This window comes from Triticum aestivum, chromosome 1A (assembly GCF_018294505.1).
Source record: "Triticum aestivum cultivar Chinese Spring chromosome 1A, IWGSC CS RefSeq v2.1, whole genome shotgun sequence".
Taxonomy (NCBI): domain Eukaryota; kingdom Viridiplantae; phylum Streptophyta; class Magnoliopsida; order Poales; family Poaceae; genus Triticum; species Triticum aestivum.
The window spans coordinates 533777102-533784093 of NC_057794.1; the positions used below are offsets into that span (position 1 = coordinate 533777102).

Consider the following 6992-nt stretch of genomic DNA (forward strand, 5'->3'; position numbering starts at 1 on the left):
AAACATAGATTCTAAGTTGCCACTGTTATTATGCCTATGTAGGTTGATGAATGGCTCGAGTACGCACCACTCATTCTTTCAGGCTCTGAATTTGAAGCCGCTTGCTCATTTCTTGATGGATACTTGGCATCTCGAACCTTTTTGGTTGGTCATGGTCTGACAGTTGCTGACATTGTAGTGTGGTCAAACCTCAGAGGTAATTTCTGGCTTCTTTCGTTCATGTGTAGTTTAATGTTCTCTCCCTTTGTCTTACCCTGGAGGTCACAACTGTTTTCTTCACGAGCTGGTCAACGATGGGAAAGTTTAAGGAGGTCAAGGAAGTACCAAAACCTTGTCCGTTGGTTCAACAGCGTAGCTGTAGACTATGCACTAGAGGAAGTTACATCTGTTTATGTTGGAAAGCGAGCAATTGGCAAATCTCCCGCACCATGCCTGAAAGAAAAGATGCCTGGCTTGAAGAACACCTCAGGTCATGAGATAGATCTCCCAGGTGCAAAAGTTGGGGAGGTTTGCGTACGTTTTGCCCCAGAGCCTAGCGGATATCTCCACATTGGTCATGCTAAGGCTGCACTGTTGAACCAGTATTTTGCAGATAGATATAAAGGACGTCTCTTAGTTCGATTTGATGACACAAATCCTTCCAAAGAAAGCAGCGAATTTGTTGAGAACGTCCTGAAGGATATTGAGACCCTTGGAGTTAAATACGATGCAGTTACATACACATCGGATTATTTCCCAAAGCTAATGGAAATGGCCGAATGTTTGATTAAGCAGGGAAAGGCATATGTTGATGATACACCCAAGGATAAAATGAATACTGAAAGGAGGGACGGTGTGGAATCTAAATGTAGAAACAGTACTGTTGAGGAGAACTTGTTGTTGTGGAGTGAGATGGTTAATGGTACCAAGAGGGGTACTCAGTGCTGTGTGCGTGGTAAACTTGACATGCAGGAACCCAACAAATCACTTCGAGATCCTGTTTACTACCGTTGCAACCCTGATCCCCATCACCGAGTTGGCTCAAAATACAAGGTCTATCCAACATATGACTTTGCATGCCCATTTGTTGACGCATTGCAAGGAGTGACTCATGCTCTTCGTTCAAGTGAATATCATGATCGGAACGCACAGTACTACCGTATCCTTCAGGACATGGGGCTGCGGAGGGTTGAAATCTTTGAGTTCAGCAGACTGAATATGGTTTATTTATACCGTCCTTAGCAAGCGCACGCTTCGCTGGTTTGTACAAAACAAGAAGGTGGACGACTGGACTGACGCACGCTTTCCCACTGTACAAGGCATATTACGCCGTGGCTTGAAGATTGAAGCCTTGATCCAGTTTATACTCGAGCAGGTAATCTACTAATGAGTTATCTTCTTCTCTATTATTATTATTATGTGTAAGTTTTGAGTTATTAACTCTCCTTTCTTTTTTTTGCATTTCCTATTTGTGAAGGGTGCTTCAAAGAATCTGAATCTCATGGAATGGGATAAACTCTGGACAATCAACAAGAAGATAATTGATCCAGTATGTGGAAGGCATACTGCTGTGCTGAAGGACAAAAGTGTGCCCTCACTTACTAATGGCCCAGAGGTACCATTCATTTGAATTTTACCTAGGCACAAGAAATGTGAGGGTGCTGGAAATAAGGCTATAACGTTCGCAAACAGAATTTGGCTAGAGTATGCTGATGCATCAGCCATTAGCGTGGGTGAGGAAGTCACTTTGATGGACTGGGGAAATGCTATCATTAAAGAAATCAAGACAGATGATGGAACAATTACTCAACTAGTTGGTGAACTCCATCCTGACGGGTCAGTGAAGATGACAAAGCTGAAGCTAACCTGGCTATCAGATATTGAAGACCTTGTGTCTCTCTCTTTGGTGGATTTTGACTACCTAATCATCAACAGAAAGGTGAGGCATCATGTTCTATGTTCAAGTCGGTAGGCTTGCAGTCACTTGAGCACCAGAACCGTTTCTTATACTACCTATTTGCTGCATTATTTACTTATTAATCTGTTCAACTATGCGTTGCTTGGCGACTTATCTCTTCCATCAATGTGTCCATATTGTCTCAGTCAATCCTAATTCCTAAGTGGTACATCTACATGTTCTTTTAGTCCTAATATGTGGCACTTTTGCAGCTGGAACTGGGAGAAGATGATAAGCCCGGAGGTGAGAAGTTCCTTGAAAATCTTAACCCATGCACCCGACGAGAAGCTTTAGCTCTTGGAGACCCAAACATGCGGAACATCAAGCGAGGAGAAGTTGTACAGCTCGAAAGGAAAGGCTATTACAGGTGTGATGTTCCATTTGTCGGGTCATCAAAACCAATCATGCTTTTTGCCATTCCCGATGGTCGACTGAAGTCCACGTCGATTGTTTCTGGAGCCTAGCTTCAACAAGTTATGTTGGGTAAATAGTTGGTACTTTTTGGACAAAAATCTTGCAACCATATTGGTATCCTCAGACTGAAATATGGAACTTCAGATTTCGGTTCTTCAGTGTCGCTGTGTAGTTCCTTTTGCATGTTTTGAGGACCTGTAGATTTGCGGAACAAATATCAAGATGATAATTGATTGATCTTCTCCACATCTGTGAGCCGTTCTGCTCTCTTCAGCATATGCTGTGTTGTTTAAGTTCTCACGTTTTTTTTGTACTCCTAGATGCCGATCTATTGTGACCCAAATGGTCTTCCTAGTAGGACCTATTTGGTGTGATTCCCATATATGTTGACCGTTTCATGCAAAATTTGCTTTACTTTTAAATTGCACCCAAAACTTCTACGGTTAATTTTGGCAGTTTTTCTCTCTCTGTACCATTCGCACCTTGTTACACTGGCTGGGACCATGTCCCTTGATTTTTGTTCTCACTTGGTATAAACTATGCCTGCAATCTCTACATTTCTTCTTTTTGGGACAAATTTTTGTACATTTGGGAATCAAGGAACTAACTGGAACCTTTTTTTTAATTGAGGAATTAACTGGAACTGGTAGAACCTGAACCCTTGCTTAGGCATGAAAATAAGAATAGGGGAAGGGCAGCATCTATAGGAAATTAAGTAGTGAAAGGTTATATCGATAAAAAAAAGTAGTGAAAGGTTGTCGTGCCGACAAATACCGGCAAGGGCACATGTCCGCATGAGACCAAGAGGGAGGATGCGGCGTTTTTATTCCCCGAACTTTTAAAAGATTTATTCCATACTCCTAGGGTTCAAAAACAAGATACAGAAGGTAATGTGCAACATTGCACATTTTTTGACAATGGGTGGATTTTATTTACTCAATATAAAGTATGAATAGGATACAAACACAAATAGCACATACCCGGCCTCTGCATAATTAATATGCACACAGACAACAAGTATCAAAGTCATATAAGACTAAAGCTATGCCTAAGCAAGGAAAAAGGAAATACCTAAGGCGATCAAATCTTTGATCGGTAAACTATAACAAATGACGACCTTATCCGCACCAGCTATCTCATGACCCCACACAGACGACAATGTTCTTCAGAGGAACACTTTTAGCAACAGCGACAGAATGTAACCACCGGTTCTAGGGAGAGAAAAAAAAATCCTCGTGAAGATCTTTCGGTGGTCATTGCAATCTGTGGCGAAGCCGCCGCTGCAGACCGGTGTAATCAACACCAATGACGCAACACTCACCACCTCACCAACGAGAGCCCTCTCCAATCCAATTGGCCCAGTAGACCATAGCGTCGGAAGGCGGATTTGTGCCGGATGCCGGATTCGCGTTCGAGTGCACAGGATTGCAGTGGACCATCTGCTCCACACCGGTGTATCAGATCTGGGCAAAACATGCACGGAGGTGCACACCGGTGAAGGACCAGGGCTAGAGCGGGGACACGTAGCTCCGCCAGCAACAACACAAAGGACCAAAGCCAAGGCGTCCAGCGGCTCATGGCTGGGGAGGCACGCCGAGATGGCGGTAGCACAGGTCAAGCGGCAGCGCATACCCGACATGGCGAGGTGAGATCCACGTAGGGGCACGGAGGGCGCGCAGAGGAACCCGCCGCCGCCAACCATCGACCGGGGCTTTACCCGGGCGGCACCGACCAGTGGCGGCAAGGGGAGGAAGGCATGGTGGGAGCCTGGAGCGGTGGCGGTAGCGGAGCCACCCGAATCTCCTCAGGGGACGACGCGAGGGCGTTGATCCATTTTTTCTGGGACGTCGTTAGCCGGATGCCCTTCGAATTAATTCATGTGTGATCTACTTGTGCAACATTGCAAATGATGAGAGATCAACATGACCTTAGTAGGACACTGGTCAGCACAATGTTGTTGTCCTAAACAAGCAAATATTGTCAAACATACCTTGAGCTTGAGTATGCACAAGAGTATTGTTCTTTTGGTCAATCGTGAGTGCTCTTACGTCTTCTTATTAATTAACTAGAGATAGTTGGAGAAATTTGGTTTGATCATGTGTAGGGAAGTTTTTAAGATCTCTCTTCTTGCATCCGCTTCATCTAGAGTTTGGTTGTCTAGTATGAAGTGTGTCTTCTTTATCTCCAAAAGATGGACAAGCCATGCTGCCAACTCCAGAGCCTTTGCCGCCGCTTGTAGCATCGACGTTGCCTGAGTAGCGGAATACGCAAAACCCCTTCAGTGATACCCAATAATAATCAGAAACCTGCAGAATATGGCGAACCCATTCATTGGGGTACCCCATTCAGTGGCACGCACCAATGGAACCCAACGGAGAGGCGGGAGGGGAGCCTTGGATTTGAGATCGGCAGCACCTTCCATATCAAGGAACCCCTTCCATATTTGAGATCCAGTCACACGAACTGACCTGGATCAAGGTCCTGCATATACACGGATACACCTCAATCTTAATCAAAAGCGTCAAACCAACAAGAGTTGTCCTGCCCCCTTAAGCGCTGACCAACAAGAGTTCTCCCGCCCCCTATTTCCCACAACCACCGAGAGAACAACGAGATCATGGCTTCAGATCTTCGACCCGCCCCTGTCGGCGATTGACCGGCCGATTGGGCTGACCTTCCTACGGGCGTACTCTCTCTTCTCGCATCAAACCACACCCCTTACGGCAGGGATTGACTGGGCATGGACACTGTTTGCCGTGGTGCGGCTCGGTATCCATCTCCGACATGCGTCCCTCGCCGCTCCCATGCGTTTTGCTCCCCTCTCATCATAGCACACCTTGCTTCTTGTGCTTTCTTGGCGGTGTCCACGCCCCCCGGCCCATTCCCTCTTGCACGAGCAGCTGCCACGGTACATCATCTCGGCGGGCCAGGGCGGATGGCTCCTCATCGTCACAGAGGGACGCAGTTACATGCTTTTCAACTTTAGGTCCGACGCGCTCATACGGCTTCCCTGCTTCCTCAACATGTTCGGCGACAAGAGGTTCATGCGGATAACCTCCGCCTCGATCGCGCCTCAGCCTCCAGCTCTCGACGCAGAGACGCCCGGCATCATGTGGGCGCTATCATGGACGGTGGCGCCTGTCTAGGCTTCTGGCCCATGCGGTCCTACAAGGAGCGCTTCTTTTGGGCACCTGGGCTCGAGGGGGAGCAACTTGAAGACCTGATCTTCTTCAATGGCTCCCTCTTCGTCCTTAAGCACCAGGAGGGCATCTTCGAGGTCGTCCTCATCCCAGACCCGGAGCTGCAGGGCCTTCGCCTCCTGCCAGCGCAAGAGCACATCTTCTGCCCCGCGGATACCCCAGCCTGGACTCGCGCTGTCCCAAGGCGGTGGTGGCGTGGTTCTTGGTCGAGAGTCGTGGGGAACTTTTGATGGTCGTTCATATTGTGTCCACCGTTGTGCTAGAGAGCCCCGAGTGATGACGGGCTGATCTTCGGTGCGTAGGCCCCGCCTCTGATGGTATCCTTCACCGATGGGTCACCCAAGACCTTGGCCACCGTCTTATGTTTGTCGGCGGAGGGTGCTCGCGCTGCTTCGACACGTCTGACACTTCCTCAACGGCAGCGACTTTTACCAGGCCAGGCCAACAAGGCCAGTCCAACAAATATTGGGCCCCGGTGCGTGTCAAATAAATATCAATATTTATACGAAATTTTAATACCTGTTTATAAGTTATTTTTTTCCAACTCATAATGGTAGCTACTTATTATGGTAAATTTTATAAATAATAAGAATTCAATGGTCAATAAAATACGCCATAAAATATATTTAGATCAATTCAACTTAATTGTGATCAAATAAGAGGGCAGGCCTGGCGCAGTGGTGAAGTACTCCCCACTTGTGCCAAGAGGTCCTGGGTTCGAACCAGCCTCTCTGCATTGCACTTTGCAGGGGTAAGACTAGGTTCCTATAATCCCTCCCCAGACCCCACCTTGTGTGGGAGCTTCTATGCACTGGGTCTGTCCTGTGATCAAATAAGAAATGAGAAAATTTCATGTCTTATTGGTTTTATTTATTTATTTTGTATCAATGTAGTGTATATGTATATGTGTGTCGCTAACTATATTAATAAGTGTGGGGTATAGAAATATATCTTGATAATGAACTTTACAATTAAATATATGCAAATAGAAAAATCTGGAGTACACGAGATGATATTGACCTCCAGTTTTGTCATGGATCAACACTCCTATGCCAGCATGATTCACCCTTCCTGCACAAGGCACATTTCCTTTCAACCTGCATCCATATATATGTTTGGCCCTTTCCCGATCCTGGACCCATCAAACTTTAGAGAGTCTTTGGAGTAGACAAGCTTTGAGCATAATGCACGTCCTTATAATCTTCATTTAGCAATGCCATTGCTGCATGGATGAACTGCATTCGGTTCCAATTTTTGCGTTGAGAAGATAATCATTCCTTGCTTTTAAAATGGATGAAAGAATTAACAAGGTCATCGATAAGACATTTTGCATGCTGGCCTTTTGCATAATGAACTTGCCGGTTCAGAAACAATGGTGCATCCTTGTTGATGTACTTGATCCACCCAGAGCCCTCCCTGAAAGGAAATAAACAAAATAACTC

The 6992-nt window shown here is 46.1% G+C and overlaps 1 pseudogene; it reads left to right on the top strand.

The window, feature by feature from the left end:
* Positions 1-2596, top strand: part of LOC123063665 (glutamate--tRNA ligase, cytoplasmic-like) — a 4722-nt pseudogene extending 2126 nt beyond the window's left edge.
* Positions 2597-6992: the final 4396 nt, after the last annotated feature.